Source organism: Saccopteryx leptura, chromosome 3 (assembly GCF_036850995.1).
Source record: "Saccopteryx leptura isolate mSacLep1 chromosome 3, mSacLep1_pri_phased_curated, whole genome shotgun sequence".
NCBI classification, from domain to species: domain Eukaryota; kingdom Metazoa; phylum Chordata; class Mammalia; order Chiroptera; family Emballonuridae; genus Saccopteryx; species Saccopteryx leptura.
The window spans coordinates 306,226,135-306,248,769 of record NC_089505.1 but is presented as its reverse complement, the minus strand read 5'-3'; the positions used below and the strand labels follow the sequence as shown (position 1 = coordinate 306,248,769).

Sequence of the window (22,635 nt, the reverse complement as noted above, 5' to 3'; positions counted from 1 at the left end):
CACTGCCAAGTTCCAGATTCAGGTTTTCAACACCTCCAGCCCCTTGCCTGTGGTGGCCTCCAAGCAGGTCCTTATAAATCTATCCTGTACCTCGTGCCCTAGGGAACATGCCTAAAACCACAGCAAGTTTGTATAGAGGGTTTTGGGAGATCATCAAATCTGTTGCATTGAACAGAAAGAGATGTGTGAGCCAGAGCAAACTTCTATATCCTGTCTAGGTCTATGATGATTCTCCAACTGTTAAGATTGGGGGGGGGAGCAGGTAATAAAAGATGAATCTCAGGATAATCACAGCCTCAGAGTGTCAGCAGGGCCAGTTTTTGCGTGAGGGGACTACAGTCACAGAGTCCCATCAAATCACGACAGGGAGCTCAAGTACACCTCTGTGGGGGGTGCGGAAAGCTTCAAAATCCAGGCACTATCTGTGCTCTCCCACCAATGGGTCTACAACATCAGAAGAAAATATAAAATGTAACCAAAAGTGAAAGTTCCAGGATTATTTGGGGGTTAGAGGAGTGGGATCCACACTTTGATAATATATGGCTGTTTAGTGGAGGGTCCCTGAATGTCACGAGGGTAATAGAAGACTTTAAAGTAGAACTTGAATGTTCAAACATTCTTATTTTCAGATGCTAGAACCCTTTACATCTACCCTTTGGCTTCTTTTACATCTAATGTCTAATCCCATAATTGAGTTCACAATAATTTAAACTGTTATCAGTCATCTTTTGGGGATTAGAACTCACTTCTGGTCCAAATAAAGCATCATGCATGGTGTTGTCCTGAAAAAGTAATGCATGCAATTAAAATTCCCATGGGATTAATTAAAGAAGTAGGAATGTTTAAGAACAGGATTTAAGGACTGCCATTGGGATAGTGACCATATTTTAAAATGTCAAATGCATGTGGCCATCAGGCCCTGCAAAAGATGATGAGGCCTAGAAAAACGAAAGATGAATAAAGATCTGATATAGGGAGTGCAGGTGCACAAAGGCAGATGTATTAATACTTACCTCCACATTATTTAATATTACCTGAGCTTCTTCCGGGTCCTAAGTGCTCCAGTGTCCTTGGGTTGGCTAGGTGGAAGGAGGAGATCCCTCTCATCGAATGCAAGAGAGAGATGATTCCTTGTAAGGAAATTCTTCTTTAAGTTAGTTTTTAAAAATTCAACTGAGTAAATTTTAAAGATCTTATTAGTTTTATTCAACAATTCATGAATCAACATCATCTGGTCTAGCAGATAGAAAGGAGCTTCAAGGAGCTGTAAAAAATGAAAGGTTGTTTTTTTTTTTGTTTTTTTTTGGGGGGGGGGGTTACATACAGGCAAAAGGAAGCAAGAACAGGGAAGTTATACCATATCAAAAAAAAGAAAAGCAGGTTGGTTATTTCAAGGTTACTTTTCTTTAGGGTATGGTGGGAGTTTATCAGGCAGATTAGTGCTAATCAGGAGACTTCTAATAAACAGGTTTAATATTTCATTTCTGAAATGGCCCAAACTGTAGTTAACTTAAGTCTCATTTTGGTGCTGTGAGACTTAGCATAAGTAAGTCCATTTTGGGCCTATTGTCTTGTTCTGAACAAGGTTCTCCATGTCTCTCATTTCAGAGCAATAATGGGGAATTATTGCTATAATGTGTAGAAAACTCTCCTCATATAAGGTACCCTTAGACTTCATAAACACATATAGAAACATGAGGGGGATTAGGCTTTAGCAAAGTGATAGAGAATTTTGATCAATGTCCCTACCATCTTAAAATTCTCATAAATAAAAATTAAAAAGTTGAAACAAGTACAAAGTGATTAGTGATATAAACTCTGAAAGTAGAAGTTCAATTCCAGGCTCTAATTGTTGCTAGATGTTTGACCTGGAGTAGAACACTATATATTTGTAAACCTAAGTTCCTTGTCTACAAAATACAGATAATATAGGATCTTTCTCATTGAAATATTATGATAGTTAATTAAATTAGCCAAGAGAATACATTAAAAATACTCACTGAAAGTGAGTGTCCTAAGACTATAGCTATTATTATTATGGTAACAATTTGGAAGAAGATAGTCTTTTCAATGGTATGGGGGGGGTGGAGCAAGACTAAATAGAACAATCACTTTAAATGAATAAATAAGTCAATCCTTGCAAGGTTTACTTTAACAAAAAAAAAATTAAATACATAATTTTTTAAAATAAAATTGTTTCAAAGAATAGAGTTTTAAAAATCAATTACATTTAATTAAAAAATAAAAATCATAGTAATATACCTCTCTAATAACGTATTGTGCTATAGCTTCTAACTTGAGTGTTGTGACGGATGACTTTAGAGGCAATTAAATCATTAATTGGAAAACTGCACTGATGTAAATCAGAGAGGAAATAAATTACTTCAACTTTATTTTCTGACATATTTACATTTGAAATGGAGGCTTTTGTTACATGAAACCAGAAAGAGCTACTTAGCATAAGAAAGAGTTAACACTGGCTTAGGGATGTCCTATTTTTTTAAACAGAGGTTTGTTGGAAAATACTTGACAAATCTGCCTTTTAAAGCAACTGCAAAAATATTGGGACTGCTCTTTTGACAGCCTTCCTAGGAGACTCAGCCAAAGTGAAAAAAACCACGGTTGTCAAAATAACAAGCAAACTACATTTTAGAAGTGTCAGGAGAAAAAGCAGAGTTTTCTATTTTATACAGTTGTGGATGCTACTACATCATAACGAAGAAAAACTGGCATTAAGGATGGGTTAATAATATCAATTTGTTAGATCTCTTTCTAAAAAGATCTAACAAAATCTAAGCTTTCATTTAGCTTGCAGAAATTACATTGACCCCACTGAAGATTGCTGCTCACTTTAAAAAGCTATACATTTATGGAAATAAATGTTTTTATTAACATCTGTAAGTGTTGGTTTCTTAGTAAAGACAGTAATTGTAGTAAGTATAAGTGTGCAGCTGTTTTCCATCTGTTCCTCAGAAACTTTTACACAAGTACTTACTTCCCAGTAATGTTAAGTGAGTACTAGAGCCATATTACCTTCCTTAAAATGAGAAAGGCAGGTATGTAAGGGACTGTATTGTGCTTTTGAACAGCTATGTACTCAGAAGTAAGAGCCATCAACTAACTACTTAATTTCCTTAGACAAGCTGAGCTATGTTGTTCAAGCAGCACTTGGAAATTCTACCAAGACAAGCAACACACTAACATGGGAAACTTTTTATTGAAGATCTGTTGTCAACAAAAGAATATCCAATTTAAGAAAAAGTCTCCTAAGAGTTTATTTGAGCCAAACTGACAACAATTGCCAAGGAGCAAAATTTCAACGGATTGACAAAATGCTCCAGAGAATGGCAGTTTTGTGGATCATTTTATACATTGGGATCAAAGTAGGAGATGTGACTATGATTACCATGAAATTTATAGGTGGTAGGCTAGGGAGGCAAGAGAAAGCAAAGTAGAGAATCTCTGGGATTGGATAAAAAGCAAAACGAAGAAACACATACTTCTTTTACATCGGTGGGTCAAGGGTAGTTACTAATTCACATTTCCAGCACACAGAGATGGTATGCGGGGAACAGATAACAAATGACGTGTCTGTGGTCTCCTGCTCTGTACAGAGGTTATATCCTGAAGGGTCTGGACAAGAAAATTGCTCTGACATTTTAAAGATATGTTATCTTAGATGCACAAAGATAATAAATAATTTCAAAAGTAAAGGAGCTACAGGCCTAGGACGTGACTACCTACCATAACCCACTCTTAGTTAAGATTTTTTCCATGCACAGCACCCTGTGTAATTACTTGGGTCTCTGGGTTTGTAAAGCCTGCATGCAGGCCTGCCTTGAGCTTGTCAGGTTTCATATGGGGCCCCTCTTTTGTTCACACTGTTCTGTGAATGCTCTTTATATGAAGTCCTGTGAAGAAAGGATGCAAAGATGAATAAGATAATTTTTGCTCCCAACAACTTTGTCATTTTAGAATGGACTGGCTTGGGGACTTAAGAGAAGAAAACTACCTTTTTATTTTTTTCACTAACAACAGTCATTTATTTTATTTTTATTTTATGCAATTACTTTTGCCCTATATATGCATTTTTCTATTGTATTGTTTTGGTGATTATTGTTTTGCCACTGAACTTTTTCACTTCTTCAGTTTGAGACTCAGCTTTACACTTTAAAGTTTTCAAATAGAGGTCTGAAAAGCAGTGAACTCTACTTTTAAAAATATGATCCTGGTTGAGGGCCAATATGCCTGTCTTAATTTTTCAGACGTTAGACAAAAGACAGGGACATCTTCTTGCCCCAAGTTCCATTTGTCCTTATGGACCTAGAAAGGAAAAATTTCAGTTCAGGGTCCGATCTCCATTTCTTCCAAAATCAATCCAGCATTAATCTCATTGACATATTCCCAAATCTCTAATTGAGGATATTGGAAAAAAAAAATGTAAAAAATTTTAAAAAAATTAAAAAAATTTAAAAAAAAAGAAAAAAAATGACAATGATGATTTGTTTCATGGGATCTGTCTCACCTTTTACAATAAAGCATGACCACAAAAAAAAAATTATCTAATAATTATTAAGTAAAGCTCGGTTGCATTTATAATTATATCTACCTAAAAATTCTTATGGCTTTTAGCACCATGGGGGCTTAAAGAAGAAACACTGCATAACTAAATGTATTTTATGTATTTGAATTCACCATAACTTCTAAAATTATGTAACGTAATGCCAATAAAATATAATTTCTCTAATTTAAAAGAATCTTTGCATTTTTTGTTTCTAATAAAAATGCATGTTGCTATGAAGAGAAAAATATGTGAACTAATTTTTTGAATCATGGGGTTTATTTCCCATTCCAATGACTTAGAGCCGCAGTTTGCCAACCACTGACTTAGACATTCCTTATTCTTTCCAAGCCTCACTTTTCCTATCTCTAAAATAAGGGAATTAAATTTGGGGGGAGGAAGAAGAAACTTTCCTTTACCTTCCAAAGTACTTTTGGCTGGTCTAATAATTAAATCTACATTTAACAGATTAACAAGGAAAAGGCATTAAACTTAATTGCATACATGCATATGGGAACCTTACACACATGAGAGGTATATACGGCATTCTGAGCCAAGGATGAGATAAGGCATCTTGGGGCCTCGGAGGGTATGAAGGTCATTCTCAGGATGGTAAGAGCAGACGTTCAGTAATTAGGAGTTTATCCTACCCTATTCAGGGGTCTCCAAACTTTTTACACAGGGGGCCATTTCACTGTCCCTCAGACCATTGGAGGGCTGCCAAATACAGTGGTCCTCTCACTGACCACCAATGAAAGAGGTGCCCCTTCCAGAAGTGCAGTGAGGGCTGGATAAATGGCCTCAGGGGGCCGCATTGCGGCCCGCAGGCCGTAGTTTGGGGACACCTGCGAGATAGATCATAAAAAGTTATTTCTGATAACTCTTGTGGGCAAGTCTGCTCACTTGAATTTTTTAAGGGATAGGCAAAAGTTTCTCTTGAGCCTCTAAGGTCTTAACTGCCTTCATCTCAAAACAATCTGCATTTCAAAGTGACACATCTTAGAGAAGCCTGTTCTGAGCCCCTTCAATTTCATCTATTTTTGCTTCCAAAAGCAAAACTCTCCTGTATTCCCTGGACATATGATACCCATCCCTGCATTCAGTTTTCTATCTGTCTTCACACTATTTCCCGTAACTGGGAAATGTATGTATTACAAATGAAAGGTAACTATTTGACTCATTATATTTAGAAGGTACTCCCCCTCAAATATCCCCAGCCATACCTTCAGGGAAATCAAACAAAACAGGGGTCAGGAACCTTTTTGACTGAGAGAGCCATGAACACCACATATTTTAATAAGTGATTCCATGAGAGCCATATAACGACCCCTGTACGTTACGCATTATCCAGTAAAAATTTGGTGTTGTCCCGGAGGACAGCTGTGATTGGCTCCAGCCACTCGCAACCATGAACATGAGCTGTAGGAAATGAATGGATTGTATGTAATACATGAGAATGTTTTACATTTTTAACGTTATTATTTTTTTTATTAAAGATTTGTCTGTGAGCCAGATGCAGCCATCAAAAGAGCCACATCTGGCTCGCGAGCCATAGGTTCCCGACCCCTGAAACAAAACTTCAAGATTTTGTTACCAAAATTCACATTTTTTTCTTACTTGCTATTCAGACTTCCTAATAGTATATCTCATAAATTTAATTATCTGCTCAAATGAGGACCCAAACATTGATTTCTACAAATATGTATTTAAAATAGATTTTTTTACTACTTTTTGCCATATTCTATTAGATCAAGTATTTTTGATTAAATTACCTTATTTGTGGGTCACTGTTTTGTCCTAAGTGCTTTAGCACCCCCTCTCATCTTCCTAATATTATTTACAGGGCAGCTACACCTGCCTTTTCAGCATTCTTAGGCTTGTGCTTAATGGAGGGTACATCACTTGAGTAACAAAACCATTCATCTGGTATGAAGGCCAACACTGACTCCGGTGTCACCTCCCCATGTAGCTATGCAGTCATTGAAAACATGGGCAAGACTAATTCTTCTCACATAGCCTGTGATCTCATTTAACAAGGAATAATATCCCCCTCTTTTTCTGAGAAGGATTTGGTTCAATGTGAGTAAAAGAGGTAAAGTTTAGTCAGACAAAGAGCACATGTCTGCAGCTCTGTCGCCATGAGTGACTTAGAAGTGCAGGATGTTCCAAATGACAAGAATAACTGTGCATCCACAGACACTTTATATGATATGAATAGCAATGGGTTCATTGTTAAAGATATTTCTAGCATTGTGGGATTTTAGATGACATTCGTCATTTGTTTTTAAAAAAAAGAAATTCAAAGGGAATGTTACCATCAAAGAATTCATCTGTATAAGATGCTCTACAGATTTCCACATCTTTTCAGATAAAAGCCTGATGATCAGAACTTTTTCTTGACTTATACTTAGATCACAGATGACTTCAGAGTCAACCTCTAGGAGAATCTTAATTTTTATCATTATTCGCATGTCAAAATAGGTGTTGAAAACTGGCAGTCACAGAGGTAACATAAAAAGGAGAAATCTCCGGCGACCACTTGGTCTGACTCCATCCAAGATGAAACACAGCTGTCACAGAAGATGGGCTTCTAAGCTGTTGGTATTGTCTCCATTCTGTAAGTAAGGAATGGTATACTTCAAAATAACACTGAATAGAATTGCATTGTGTCCAAAGTAAAGTCAACACAAAATATGAGAGCCATGGCTTGCGGAGTTCTCACAGCCTTAACCATTTGTTGAAGATCCTCCCCCACTCTGCAGCAGAATCTCCTGTAGTCACACTAACCCTGGGCACTCAGCAGTATCGCTTATCTGCAGTTTCATGGCACAGGGAAGCCTGTGACAGCCAAGATGCTGCAGAGCCCAGTTACCTCCTTCCCCACCAAGTGAACGGAGTGCGTTCAGCCGCACTGATCATTTGTTTACTGCAGTAAGTCAGGATTATTGGCCAATGGGCAGCACAGAGGGGAACCAAAATGTCTTAAGTGCATTAAATCTTCACATAAGCCCCCTGGCTTGGTCAACCTTTATGTTGGCTTTGTTTTCTTTTTTTTCAAGCATGACAAACAAGTGGTTTTTCTTTTTTACTGTAATGATTCTTTAAACAAAAAGGGGTAGTTTGGGGCTTTCTCTGAGGCTGATAGGTGTGTCTGTTTAATGAGGTCTTTATTATACTGTATTGGCTTCCCTGAAAAGAAATTAGGAGCAGCAAACAGCTGATAATAGAACAAGATTGGAAGAAACAATAACCAAGAGGGGGAAAAATTAGTGTGGCAGCAGATGCACGATGTGCATGTTGGGGATTAAATGCTGCTTGCATTCTCTCTTGGTCACCACTGCACTAGTAACAAAGTGGATGTGGGCACTTATGTGCCATTTATGTGCACGCAAAAGATAAGGCTCTAGATGTAAACCCAGCTAAACTGCCATCTGCGGAGGAAGAAGAGTGGGGAGCTCAGTCTAGACAAAGATGAGTGAAGCCCAGAGTGCGGGTTTACAAGGGCTGGTTGGTTACCATGGAAACTAATTGGCGCTAATAAGTAAAGGGACATTTTAACTGTGAGAACAGAATAGGAGGGCCTATTTTTCAATATCACCCACCGTTACCTACAATTAATCTTTCATTTTTAGGAGTATCCTCACTTCATAGCTAGGACGAAAAACTCTTCCCTGCACATACAACCTCAGCCTGATCAACAAACACGACATTCAGATGCTGACTATCGTTCTTTAGAATGCTCTGTAATTCAGGTTTAGATCTTTCAAGACAGAATCAATTTCACTTTTTTTTTTCTTAAAAAATAAACTCTTTGCAGATGGCAAGGAGAAAGGAAGGGAGGTAATGGAAAATGCTTAACTTCTGAAGTGACACGCTCACTGCAGGAGAGGGAAGCAGGGACCTTATCCTACAGCACCAACTTCAGGTTTGTGTTTGAGTTGATTTTCCCTAACGAAAACATTTCGGAACATCAACCCCCCAAAAAGCGTTGTTGTGGACTCATTTTACAAAGGTAATGTTTACAGACACTGCAGAGAGCCAAGAATTAAGATCATAGCAAGTGGGCAGTAGCTATTGCTCAACTTGCACTTTTTTTTTAAAGCAAGTTTTAAGTGGAACAAATAACTAAAGTTCTCAATCAAAGTGAAGTAGTGACTGAGATTTAATGAAAAGATTTACAATTAAGTTAGAAGCCAAGTGTGTTAAAAAGCACTTTCAACAACAATGTGGGTCAGAGCCAGGGACACTTGGGAATGCCTTTAAAAAGGTGTGTTACAAGCGCAGGGTTGATAAAACATGATTCAACACCTTCACAGTTTCTTAGGTTTTACTTTTGTAACTCAATTTCCAGTTTAAGAGAATGCAAACTACCTTAATAATGTCTCCGGGGTCTTCACAATCTATGCAGCTGAGGTAATGCTGATTTCCAGACGTGAGTCTGGTTGAATAAACCAAAAAATAAATAAATTTTTTTAAATGAAAAAAAATTGCTTTACAATAATTGGCACAATTAAAAATTTTATACTGCCCAAGGGAAGTTTTAGCCCGTGGTGCCCCTTGCCATTGCTGAATGTCTCTGTGTTGATTATGTATCTGGATTTAGTCGATTAGTTGTAGCAGTTTAGTGAACATGCTATAGATTCTTAAATGGACACGTCACAATCATTTCAGGGAAGAAATGAAGAAAATGAATCAGGACTCCAGCCTCTAATTTTATGTTTGTCTCCTCCTTCCCACAGTCCAGTGATAAGAAAAATTCACTGTCTGAAAATTATAGTTCTCTAATCTTGTACTTCAGAAAACTGAAATCATAGTCATTTTTAAGTATCTTAACATATCACACAAAAATTCCTGAAAAAAAATGCACGCTAGTCAAGTCAGTTTTGTTAGATATAGAAATAACTGTGATGCTGATACTCTGAGTATTAGATAGTTATCTATTTATACTCTAGACTTTAATGTTTTAGGTAGGTTTAGAGTTTTGGGGTTTTTTATTACAGTGGTACCCCTCACAGTTCAAAGGAATTTAGAATTTTAAATGTTAACTTCCCACAAACACTGTCAGGGAGTTGATAATGTTTCAAACTCTTGCTTCTCAAAATGCCTTAGTAGCCTGATCAAATTTTTAAAAGGTGAGATTTGCAGCAATTAGTTTATTTTCAGGTATCTCCTAGAAGTGGTGTAACAAGTCTAGTCATTTTCTGCTTCAGACTGCTATCAAAGTAATTAGTTCTATAAAACAGTTTAGGAAAACAAGAAAGGAGCACATAAGAAGGAGGTATGGAAATGACCCAAAATTGAAAACATCTCAAAGCAAAATTGTTAATGAGCTGTTTGAGTGATATGGACATTATAAGTGCAATTAACTAGAAGCCAATAAAAATAATCAATGACAGAGTGCATGCAGCCCTCTGGTACCAAGTGCTTTTACAAAGAGATGTCTGTGAGAGCCACAAGTGATCAAGAAAAGCCACCTCTATCTATGGGCGCGCGTGCTATTTTACACGAGCATAAACTAAAATGATTTTCATTGACGACTTCTGAAGTTCAGCCCCTGGCACACAGTGAAGTTGTCTGTGGGAACAGAGAAGTTTCTGCTCTTAGCTGCGCCCCCACCCCCTTCCTCCCAAGGAATGCTGGAGGCAGCCACGATCTAATCAAAGGAAGGTAGGAGTTTAGATTTCAAAATATAGATGTCACATCTCAGTGCAAACTGCTCCGACATGAACACTTTATCAGGATGTCAAGATGAATCTTTTCCTTCGGGGGCGGGAGGGAGGACGCGCTGGAAAGATTGCCCTCGCTGGGTCGGCAGGAGGAGATTTCTCGTGTTTCTGTGCATCCTGCGGAGGGTCCCAAACCTCCCCGGGGAGCACAGGGAGTTGTGAAAAGTAACGCACAACTGGCCACCGGGAGAATCCATTCCCTCCACCTTCTCTGTAGCACCTCCCACTTCTCTTTTTATAGCAGTCCTTTCTCTCAGCAAATCTCAGGTTACTTGACCGGGAGTTCTCAGACCTCCAGTTTCAGCCCTGCCCTCAGCCTCCCGTCGGTGAGAGACACCAGCCCCAGCAATTGGATTGGGCAGCCCGTCTTGACACACCACTGTGCTGAGTGCTTGAGGACGCGTTTCACCAGATGGTTGGGGTTAGTGTGTGTCATCACGTTCGAGTGGGGATTAGGAGCAGGAAGGCTGCCTCGCCGGAGCTGTGTGGTCTTCTCCAAGTGAGAGTTGCAGGCAGAAGAGCGACTTTGCCTGCGGAGCAAGAGGACGGATTCATTTGCTGCAACCCCAAGAAAGGCAGTTGGGTTTTTTTTTCCAGGTAAAGTCAAAGAATGCTTCTCTCTCTCTCTCTCTCTCTCTCTCTCGCTCGCTCTCTCGTTTGAATGGAATGCTAGCACAGCACACTTGTCAAAGCCAGTTGCTACTGTCTCCTCAAATGCTGCTATTGTAGGGCTGACAGATAACAGCGCTAACGTCGCTGGGTGCTTGGCTATCTCTGTAGAATTAGCACTCCTGCCTTGCTCGGGAAGGTGTAGCTAAGAAAATGTCTTTTGGAGCCGTGTTTGTATTCTTTGCTATGCTCGTTAGCTACATACTCAAAACGGGAGGTGTACACTGTTCATAAAGGATGGATAAGGCCAAGAAAGCTTTTATTTTAGCTTTCAAAATGTATATCATTCACTTTCCAACTGTTGCATTTTACTACTTCGTTGATAAAGACTCGTGTCAGGGTCTATTACTGAGCGGCTGGCAGACCTGAAATGCTTTCTTTACCGATTTTTGCGATGTTGATAATGTCTGATTTATGACGGGCCAGAGTGTTTTTAAACAATTTTGGAGATGGACTTTAAAGTTTGAGAACTGCTTAAGAGCAGCGGCGGCCCTCTGAGCAGCTGATAGAAGGGTTTTAGAACAAAAATGCTTAGAGCTAGAAGGGACACAGAAGAGGAGGAAGTCAGAACAGGCTCTTTAACTTAGCCCTCAGCAGCTGCCGGGGAGCAGTGGGCGGTAATTCATTTGCAGATCTGTTTGTGAAAGTTTTACAAGTCATTGAAAACTGAAGCAGCATCTCTGTAATGGATCATTAAAGTCACTACATTTATGGGTTTTAAACAGGCTATCTGAAGTGTTAATTAAATGTAAATAGATTTTTCTGGCTTGGTTATAAACAAATGTTTTATTTTATTTTTTAAAAAGGTTTTCATTATAAATTAGTTATTGGAAATGCATGATCATTGGGTGCCTGAGCAACATATATATAATGAGTTGTCATCCTCTATGTGCAGAGCCAGTGAGGGAACCACTCTGCCCAAAGCACCCACCAAAATTAACTCAAACTGAATACAACAATGGGCTTTCTGTATTATGTTTAGTATGTGGTATATTAAAAAAAAAAAAAAAAAAAAAAAAAAGGCCTTTCAGAGGGATGCCTTGTTTTTCAAGGGATCAGAAAATTAAATTTTCAGTTTTCAAATGTTTGATCAAGCTAGGCAAGTGAATGAGTAACTTCTGCTCCCTGACAGGCTCGCCTTCCTACATCAATATTCATATGTCTCGGTGCTCACAAATCTGGCTCCCACTGGCCTCTCACGTTTAGCAGAGAAACCCAACACTATTTTCACCCGCCGCAGGTGAGGAGATTCAATGAGTAATACTGCATATAAGCTACTCTGAAACAGGAGCTGGTTAATAGGTTGTATAACAGGATTTATGGCTCGTGCTTCGTGAATTTTATATTCACCTGAATAAAGATGCCTGTAAAATTGTTTCAAGTTGCATTATATCTAGTTTATAACCAGACAGTTGATACAGTTTAATTCCCTGTTTTTCTTTAAAAAAAAAAAGTTATGATTCAAACAACAGTTTCATGTAGTGTTTCCTTGTGCTTCAGAATGTTCTCTGGTTATGGTCTCAACAGGTCAATAAGCAAATATCCTCTTAAATAAGCAGGCAGTTATTAGGCCTGAGCATTATTCAATTCCCAATATTACATAACCAAAATAGGACTAAGTTCATAAGCTGAAATCTTTCGGAATTCCAGTCATTCCATTTTGGCTTTACAATGGAACTAGAGGTTGGTTGTTTTTTTTTTTTTTTTTTTAAGAAAAATAAAGGCAGAGAGGCCAACTAAGAGCCTGTGTGGGACCAGGATTAGGACTACACACATGGCATGTGGCCGGCGCAGGGCTGATGAGGCATGCCATTTTCACTACTAAAAAAATATTTTAGGAGAAAGTCCACTTCTCCAGGAGAGGCGTCATGACAGCATCTCGCAAAGGCAAGTCACTGTTTAGTCACTAGAGTCTCAAAAGCCTGTCTTGTATAATGTTGCAGACTGACCACCAGGCCACCTGCCTGAGATTCTGACAATATGAGAAAATCGCCCTGCCCCTGCCCATGTATTGTACACAGGACTAGGCAAGATAGAAACAAGAAAAGAAGTGTTGAGGAGTAGTAAATTCACACCTAGAGAAGGCAAAGTTGTGTATTAGTCCCCCTAATATAAAGTCACCGAGCAAAACTTTAAGGGTCTGCTTGAAAGACAGTGCCCACAGGGCAATCCCAGTCTCTTGTCAAACGCTGAATCTATTGTTCCAGATGGTAAACATTCAGAGGCATATTTATGGTGACTTTTGCATACCTCAGTTTGACATTGGGTTTCTTCCTGACAGCACTTGGGCTGGTAACACACATGAATTTCCCATCAGTATTCTAACAGCTGTGAAAGTGTTTGAGCACCAGGCGTCTCAGGCTCAGGGAAGTGAGGAAAAACTGGGGTGCCGATCTCCATTTGCACTTGCACTATTGATGCATCCTGCTAGGGTGGAGTGCCATAAGGGGACTCCTCCTCGAAGTGAAAAGCCATCTGAAAGCTGGATTTGTTAAATTACAAAATCCATTGTTATGGTGGAATAGAACACTAGAATACATTAATCCAGGTAGTCACTGAACTCAAGGTAAATTATGAGTAGAGACCTTCATCAAAGAACAAAAAGGGTTCTACTCTGTCTCTTCCTAAGGAAATTTATGTGACTTCAGGAACAATGTTGTGGTCATTTCCATAGTAATAGGAGAGAGAAGTGGCCAATGTGACACTTTGTATTTATTTTTCTTAAGTGTATCTGTATATCCATATGGGACTGGATAGGAGCTTGCTTCTCTTGGGTTTTAGATTTAAAATGGTTTATTTTTTTAAAGATACATAAAATGGATTTTTGATACTGAGTATTGAGCTTTCCTCAACCATTGTTATGTGGATGGGGCCAACCAATGAGTCAAGTCAATTCTTTTCCCTGTGCAAGATTTTTGTATGGACAGCATAGAGCAAATGTAAGGGGACTAAAAATTTTAAGAAGCTGATTCTAAATAGATTCCTGTTTTTATTATAATTATTGACTTTGAGAAAAAAGAAGCTCATCTATGAAATTAAGTCTATGGTCATATAGTAAATTTACCTACGTTAGTTAGATGCATGCGGGAAAAATGGTATTTGAAAAAAAATTTTTTTTGGAGAAACTACATCCTGAAATATGTTTTCTATTTAAAATATTTTAATTCTATCTCAATATGCTGGGAAGGAGTGGAATTAACCTGTTAGTTTTCTTTTTTTTCCCCTCTAATATTACCCTCTCCCCCATAGCTAATCTATCTTCAAATTCTAGAGTCCTTCTTTCAAATGCCTCCCACATCTGGCCCACAGCTACTGCTCCAGTGCAATGAGCATATCACACGTGGCTCATTACAACAACCTCTTAACTGGTCCACTGCCTCCATCTCCCTCTGCTGTCCACTACTACAGACCGAACTTCCAAAAACTCTCCTTCCATCAGAGCTTTTCCCGGCTGAGAAGTCCCACATAGACTCATGGGATGAAGTTGGAATTTCTCAGTCTCATGGACTGGCCTGCTGTTATTTGGCCTCAACTTTCTGATCATATTTTACCATCAAATTCTTATAGCAACTGCAATCTACCCCTTCCTGCAACTAAAGTGTCCAGCTCAATGTTTCCCCTTCCTGGTCTCTTCTCTAATCCCTAACCACTCTAATTATCTATCTGGTTGTTTGCAAAATGAGAATTTGTCATCATGTGCACGGTTCCTTCTAGTTCTATGCTTATAAGACTGTGTAGAACATCCTCATCACTTCTACATACACATCCTTGAAAATTTCAACTTAAGTTCCTCCAAGAAGCCTCCCTTGACTAACACATCATCCAGCGATATTTACGTTTCCTTGAAGCTGACCTTTAGTTATCTATGGGTTGCACTTAGCATAATCACCTTGTTTTTTATCCTGCTTTCTACTTTGCCTTTTTTTTCCCTTGACTCCTCAACTCTGGTGAAGTCTCCTGAAACAGGGATTGGCCTGGTCCACTATTGTGCTCCACAGCAGTCACTCATAAATGTGTGTTGGCAGGTTCACAGGGATGTTCAAACATCCCGGGCACTTTTCTCTCTAGTTACCCCACTGTAGAGCGATTTGCCAGCTCTAACGGCCCTCTCCACCTATGAGAGAAAATGATGAAACTTGATTGGTTGTTTTTTGGGGGTAGCTTAGGAAAAATGCCACATTAGCAGAATGTAAAATTATTATCCCATATTAAGCTTGTGTATTACATGAAAATTTCTTATCTATTTCAATTTTTTTAGAACTATGGTAGAAGTTACATTTATTAGCTGTTCCTCTATAATATAAAATTTCAAATGTAATTTTGGAAGCAGGAAAGTAGTCTTTGGGTTCAAAGAGACTGGTGTTCTAATCCAGGGACTACGACTCACTGGCTGACCTAACCACTCAGTTTCCTCATCTGTAAAGTGGAGATAGGAAGACTTACCTTGGAAATGTTATGCTGAAAATGCGTTAAGCATCTGGCTCTGCGCATGTGCAATAAATAGGCAAGTGAGAAGGTTGGTAGGTGCATATAGAGCTATAGATCTAGGTTGCACTTATGCGTTCACCTCAGTTATGTCAGTCATTAATTCTATTTATTTACGGTATGTCTTTAGGTGTTTTTTCTGCCGCCAAAGGCAAAGGGATGGTGAAGAGAGAGGGATCAAGAGAGAAAGGGAGAGAGAGAAAGGGAGGGAGGAGGCTTCTTTGGGCATTTAGGGATTTGGAGCAACTGAGTTAATGGATCTGTAGGGACAATGGCGACCACTGAATACACTTTGCTGGGAGGAGCAAAGTCCTGGGTCCAGCATGAAAGGGCTATAAAGAGCAGGCGCTGGGCCACAGTGTGGGGGAAACAAAGGGCTGAGCCCTGGACCCCAGCGGGGAGTCGGATTCGCCAAGGGGCCATGCGCTCTTCTTCCTTTTTCCTGGGCCACTATTTTGAAAGAAATAATAACTTGGCAAAACACTGTAGAGAGTCAAGTCAAGCTTCCAGAAGTAATAGTTAAAGCAAGATACTATTTAGACAAAACAAGGGCTTAGACCTTTCCCGTCCCTCACCACCAACCAAATTTAACAAAAAGCTGACAGCAATCAGTTTGGACTCTGGTCTGTTCTCCAAGTCTGCACCCACCATCCCACACTGAGCCTTCAGTCTGTGACCTTTTTCCAGAAGGGCAGCTGACTGAGAAATTACCTAACAAAGCACTAAACGCCACCAAGTAAATATGTTCTTAGACACTGGGCATTCAATTTCAGTTTTCAGGATTTTGGGTTAGATCACAAGATATTCTTTCTGATCATGATCATCTGGTCTGCACCTGCCCCAGGCCAGGGACAGGAAAGAAATGGTACTTCACTAGGATGAAGGGCAGGGCACTGTTTCTGAAGATCCCTTCCTTTCTTCAGCAAACATATCTATAAACCTTTCAGAACAAAGCATTAACAGTTAGATTGCTTGAACCTACCTTCAGCTGCAGCATCTAGACTAGTTCTCTTCACTCAGAATTTGTCATCCATGAACTACGGTACAATAGTGCGTTAAAATTTGGTTAATTGAAAAAATGTGGCTCACCTCCAAAGGTCAATCTTTTTCTTTTTTAAAAAAAAAAAATTTTTTTTCCTCTGGATTTTATTTACTGATTTCTAGAGAGGGAAGAGAGAGAGAGGAAGAGGGGGGAGAAGCGGGAAGCATCTACTCATAGTAGTTGTTTCCTGTATGTGCCTTGACCAGGCAAGCCCAGGTTTCAAACCAGCAATCTCAGCAGTCCAGGTCGATGCTTTATCCACTGCACCACCACAGGCCAGGCAAAGGTCGATCTTTTTCTAAACTGGTATTTTAAACTATACAACCACAAATTGGTACGAAACTATTTCTACATTTTCTAAAATTTGAACCTACGGGACTCAGACATGTCACTATTTAACAGTAGTGGGTGAGATCAATATTAAATTGTGATGATGAATAAATGAGCAGACACATTGCATTTCTGGGTAAAAAAAAAAAATCTTCATTGGAAAAGGTAGACTCTCCCAAAATGAATCTATGCAGTACATGTAATACTAATCACATTCTCACCCAAGGTTAGGTGGCTGGCAGTAGGGGTAGAGTTGGGGACCTGGGAAGAACCCAGATGGCTCTGGTTGAGCATAAAATAAAAGATGTTAAGTTTCATCTGGATAATAAACTCAGGAACAAGCCTGGACACTTTCATAAGAGAATAGTGCCATAGTAACAAGGGGACTTGTTTTATCACATATCTGAGCATGCTATAAAACTGTAATTATTGACTTTTCTGTTCCTAAGCAATTGACTCTGACGGAGATTCTCACCTCCCTTCCTGTAATTTGGCTTTCCTCGTGTTCTCCTCAGTTTCACCCCCATCATGTTGCTGCACTATCCAGACCTTCAGTTCAAATATACATTGCTGTTGTTAGACACTAGGTATGTTGCTACAATTAGCTGAAACCCCAAGTCAGCCTTTTGTTACTTTGTATGATAGTTTTTTCCATTTGCAAATAGGGCTACTAATAAATATATGCAGCTTGTCCACTTCATATAATACAGAAAAGGCCTGAAACAAGTTTGTCTCAAGAACTCGGAAAAAATCCCATTTCCTTGATGAAAGTGGCCCAAAATATAGCAATCTAAGTAGTGTCCCATTTTTCTAAGCAATAACAGAACATTCCTAATAAACAAAATGAAAATCTGAAATACAGAGAGCTTTGCTTATTTTGTGCTATGGAGGTATAACTCAGAGGCAACACCTGCTAAATTAATTTAAAATAAAAATGAAGGTTAAACCCTTATAACATATCCCAGAGTCATATTGAGAAATGATTAATTGTATTGCTGAGTGTGCATTTATTGATAAGTTAATTAAGATGTGTGCATCTGTGAATATTATCTTCAAACTCATATCACTAATAGGGCTTAACACCCAAATCACCTTTATATAATATAACATGTTCTGTGAATAGACTTCCTGCCAGTTTAAAGCTTCCCCCTTAACCCTCACCTGCCAATAATCAATCTTCCACTAAATAGAATGTCCTAGTAAACAGATGTGCTTGGCATTGCATCCAGAAATTCTTAAACTTCAGCTTTTAACTTTCATGTATAAGGAATGCATCCCAGAAAGAGAGGCCCATACAAATCACATGCTTTTGTTCTCTTGAGAGCTTCATGCTGCTAAAATAAAGGAAACTGTTCTGAATATAACAGATGAATAAAAGCAAAAGGAAGGTAGTATTTTTTATTGAGACACCTAGAGGCTTCACACGTGTTATCACATTCTTTTTCATGTATGACATCTACATTTAGTAAAAGAGACTTGAGGGAATATACTCAATATCAAATAGCTTAAATTACTTTTTAGCAGTTGAGCTGGTACCCCAAGGAATAACCATAATGTACCTTAGAAATAGAATCAAAGCCAAAAGGAACAAGCTTAAGAAAGCTCCATCAATGAGTTAATTCATTTATTCCACATGGATTCAAGAACTTCCTGAGCTGATTTCTGTCCTAATGTGGAGAGCAATACAAAATAATAGAGGACGCCCTCCTTGCTCTGAAGGTATATCTAGTCGAGGTGTGAGGGTAAGAATGAACACAATACAATTCTTAGTCGTCATGAAAAGAATGTTGTGGTTAAGTATCAACTGCAAGTACTAATTAAATAAAAGGGATATCAACAGAACCCCCTATTGGAGAAGCTGGAACCTGAGCTGGGTGAGATTGCTCCATGTCCATAAGCTGAAGAATGAGAGCAGTGATTCATCTATGTCTGCAAACTGTGTGGGGATAGTTTACCCTCTTTTTCACTCAGTTTCCTTTTCTATAAAATGGATATTTTGTGGTTATCACAAAACGCTGTTATAAAGGTTAAATGAGATAATAAAAATAAGATGCTTAACAGAGCATAAAACATAGTAAGCACTCAAATAGCTGAATTTTCTTTTCCAAGTGAAAAGAATGGCTTGAGCTAGTCTTGGAGTTAAACTGAGTATGGCATTTTCATATAAAGACATAGTATTTTTGAATTAGCAGAGGATTGGCAGAGATGCTGTTGAGGAACACAATGAAAGGGGGCACTGGACAAAGAAGAGAAGGAAAAGAAGGGGGATTGGGAGAAAAGAAGAGTGAGAGAGAACAAGAAGAGAGAGAAGATAAAGGTGGAGGAGAAGAAAACATATGGTCCACTGATGCCCATATTCATTTTATGCATGTCATGTCATAACTAAATTTAGACAGACTCTAGAGTGTCCTGACACAGCAGGTAGAGAGATTAGATTTTAGAGTTAAACAGGGGCCCGAGGAAATTTAAGCAGTAGGGTTTTCAGGAACGGAGAGAGATATAGACATAGACCTGGACATAAATATAGACATAGACACAATTGGGAGGATACCAAAAATTTTTTAAAGTTAAAAGAATTTCCCTAGTTTCATTGATGACACTGAGAATGTAGAAAGGATGGGTGTAAGAGACATTATAAAGAAATAAATAACAGACTGGCCAGTGGTGGTACAGTGGATAGAGCATCAACCTGGGATGCTGATGGCCCCATTGTCTTGAGCCCACAGGGGCATGCCAACTTGAGCACAGGTCACCAGCTTGAGTGTGGGATCATCACTATGATCTGAAGCTTGTTAGCTTGAACCCACATGTCACTGGCTTGAAGCCCAAAGTCACTGGCTTGAGCCAGTGGTCACTGGCTCAGCTTGACACCTACCCCTTCACCCCATCAAGGCAAGTATGAGAAGCAATCAATAAACAGTTAAAGTGAAGCAACTACAAGTTGATGCTTCTTATCTCTGCCCTTTCCCTCTCTCTCTTCTTTCCTGTCTCTCTCAAATAAATAAATAATAATATCAACTATTTGGTGATGGATCAAATAGAGGACAAAAAAAGACAGCTGACAGTATCAAGCCCAAGAAGTGGGAATAGTTATACTACTTAAAGAAAATGCATGCAGTTTCATTTTGCAACACCATAGATTTCCAAAGTGACAATAGTCATTATGGAACAAGTGTTTCTCTGTTATCTGTAAATTAATAGCTATGCTTGGATAAGTTTATAATGTGAACTTGGTAAATATATGCATATATAAATGTTTAATAATATAATTTAAACAGATAAAATCTAATTTTCTGATCAATGGACATTAGAATACACAACTGTAATTTTTTAAATGACATATTCATTCTTATATTTTTCTTAAAAAAGGTATTTTCTCAAATTAAGAAAATGGTTGACCAAGTAATTCCAGTGTTTTAAACTTTAGGTAAGTAATGAATTTTCAAGTCAGAACAACAGAGTATTTCTGCAAAATACCTATCATTCTCTTTTTTCAACTATGAAAAACGCTGGTGGTGAAGAGGGACATATAATTTAAAGAGAGTCAAGAGGCAAGAAGAGATGAAATATTTAAGTTGCTTCTGCTAATAAACTCACAGCTTCTACTTTGGAAGAGATGGGTTGACATCCATTTGCAGAATATATGAATAACTTATTTTGCAAATGACATAGGCACTCCTTTCTTCACTCACTACAAAGCAAATCATTCCTAATTTTAAGGTTTGAAAAGATTCTCCACCCCCTTTCTTTACTTTCCATTCCTTCTTGTTTGGCTTATTCTTTTATTTCTCTCAGCTACACTTCATTTTAAGGGAAGTTCTTCAAAAGGGGATAGCCTTTTCTTACACCATTATACAATTTTATTAGATGTCAAAGATTGCACTTGCCATTACAAACTTTTGCACTAGATATTGGGGGGGGGGCAATATAATTGAAAAAATACACTGCTTGAATCAGCAAGCTTTAGAATTAAAATGTAGTCCTATTTCTAGAAATTTGTGGGGGATAGCATTGACCTGTGGAGACTTGACAGCATTCTGATTCCTCAAAAGAGACTTGGGTTCTGTTCAAGTTTTTAATGAAGACTTTGGCCTGATTTGTGTTACTCAGCTGAGTTTTCTGAACCATGTTCCCTGCTTCGATGGGAGAGACACCAGCCTAAGCATCAGTATCTGTAATCTATTTCTCATTCAGGGCTACCACTCCTGAGGGTCTAATTAGCGTGAGCCAGTTTATATTTGGACACTATTAATGGCTAATGACTGAATTAGTAATTTGTGAGATATCCAGTTCAAGGAACCAAGGGGGAAAGATACCATACACAAGTTAGATCAGTGAGTGTCATTTGCAGCAAGTGCAAAAGTTGGGCTTAGTGCCAAGCTCAGTACTAGACCAGATATTTTTTCACCTGGGACCCACTTAGGTCAAATAGCCTAACATACTTGTGTGGAGATTAGGATGTGTAACCTGAGCTGATGTTCCTAAACTACTTAATTTCAGACTGTCTAAATTTATTTTTTATTTGATTTATAGATTTTCAGAGAGAAGGAAGGAAAGAGAGATTGAAGAGAAAGAGTGAGGAACATCAACTCATAATTGCTTCACTTTAGTTATTTATTGGTTGCTTCTCATATGTGCCTTGACCAGGCAAGCCCAGGGTCTAGAAACCAGCGACATTAGTCTTCCAAGTTGCTGCTCTATCCACTGCACCACTACAAGTCAGGCACAGACTGTTTAAATTTAGAATTAAATTTAAGATTCTACTTATACATGTTCAGCATCTAGACCTGTCTCAGAGGCACTTCTTGAGTTGGAGACGCATGGTCCTTGTAAGAAAAGAAAAATAAATAAGTGTGGTGGAAGGGGGAAAAACAATATCGATGTAGCTGAAACATGTTTGGTCCCAGTCACGTTTTTAACACAGGCAAAGGGAAAAAAAATAAAACAGAGAAAATAAACTGTATGCTTTTATGTATAGTGATTGTTATTCTCATTAGCCATTTTGCTCCAAAAACAGCTATCCATTGATATGCCATTTTGGTCTTCTACCACAGTTGTCCCAGAAGTGGAACTGGAAGTATTTCTACAATTGTTTCTGCCACAGTCGTAACCCTTTTGGAAGCTTAGGATACTCACTGGACCGCCTCATTGGCTTCAGGTAAATCATATTTCATGCTAGGCAAATTATAAATTAAAATATTACTAGCAATGAAATAAAATTTATTGAATAATGGGAGTCATGTTATACTTAGGAAAAAAGAGTCAGGGTGGTACAGTGCAAAACCATTGGACACCTGGATCCTTGAACTTAGCCACCATTAATAGTGTGATATTAAGCAAATTAATTAACATTTTGGGAATATGCCACCCAGCAACCTCTTTGCCATTATTTTGCCATTCCCTTGATCTAGATTACATTATTTTTCTTTAACTTGGGAACTCTGTTCTTCCCTTAATACAAGCCTTTAAATGAATACAGAATCCACTTGAGACTAATAGCATGGTGGGGTGGGGGGAAGGGGAAAGACTTTAATCCTGTTCTGCATCATTCTTGCTTCTAAACTGAGTTTTATACTCTATCTCTTTCTTACATACCGCTGTTAAACTTCTCTTCCTTTAGCATTGTTGCATGATGTCATTCCAGTACTCTAATAAAACATCCATCTCTTCGTTTCCTACAGCATCCAGTCTAAATAAAATGCCAACATTTAAGAGCCAATGCAGTCTTTCCCACTATAACCACCCCACCTCCCCAGTACACTTCTTGTCTGCTCTCACTAAGCTGGTCTAACATCTCCTGAATCAATATCACTCACTTCTAC

General features: G+C 38.5%; 1 protein-coding gene across 1 annotated transcript in view; it reads left to right on the top strand.

The window, feature by feature from the left end:
* Window positions 1–10,578: 10,578 nt before the first annotated feature.
* Window positions 10,579–22,635, top strand: part of SULF1 (sulfatase 1) — a 169,424-nt gene continuing 157,367 nt past the window's right edge. The window contains exons 1-2 of the mRNA XM_066378919.1: window positions 10,579–10,884; window positions 21,868–21,971. The gene's annotated coding sequence lies outside the window, so the exon portion shown is untranslated. The remainder of the gene's footprint in view (window positions 10,885–21,867; window positions 21,972–22,635) is intronic.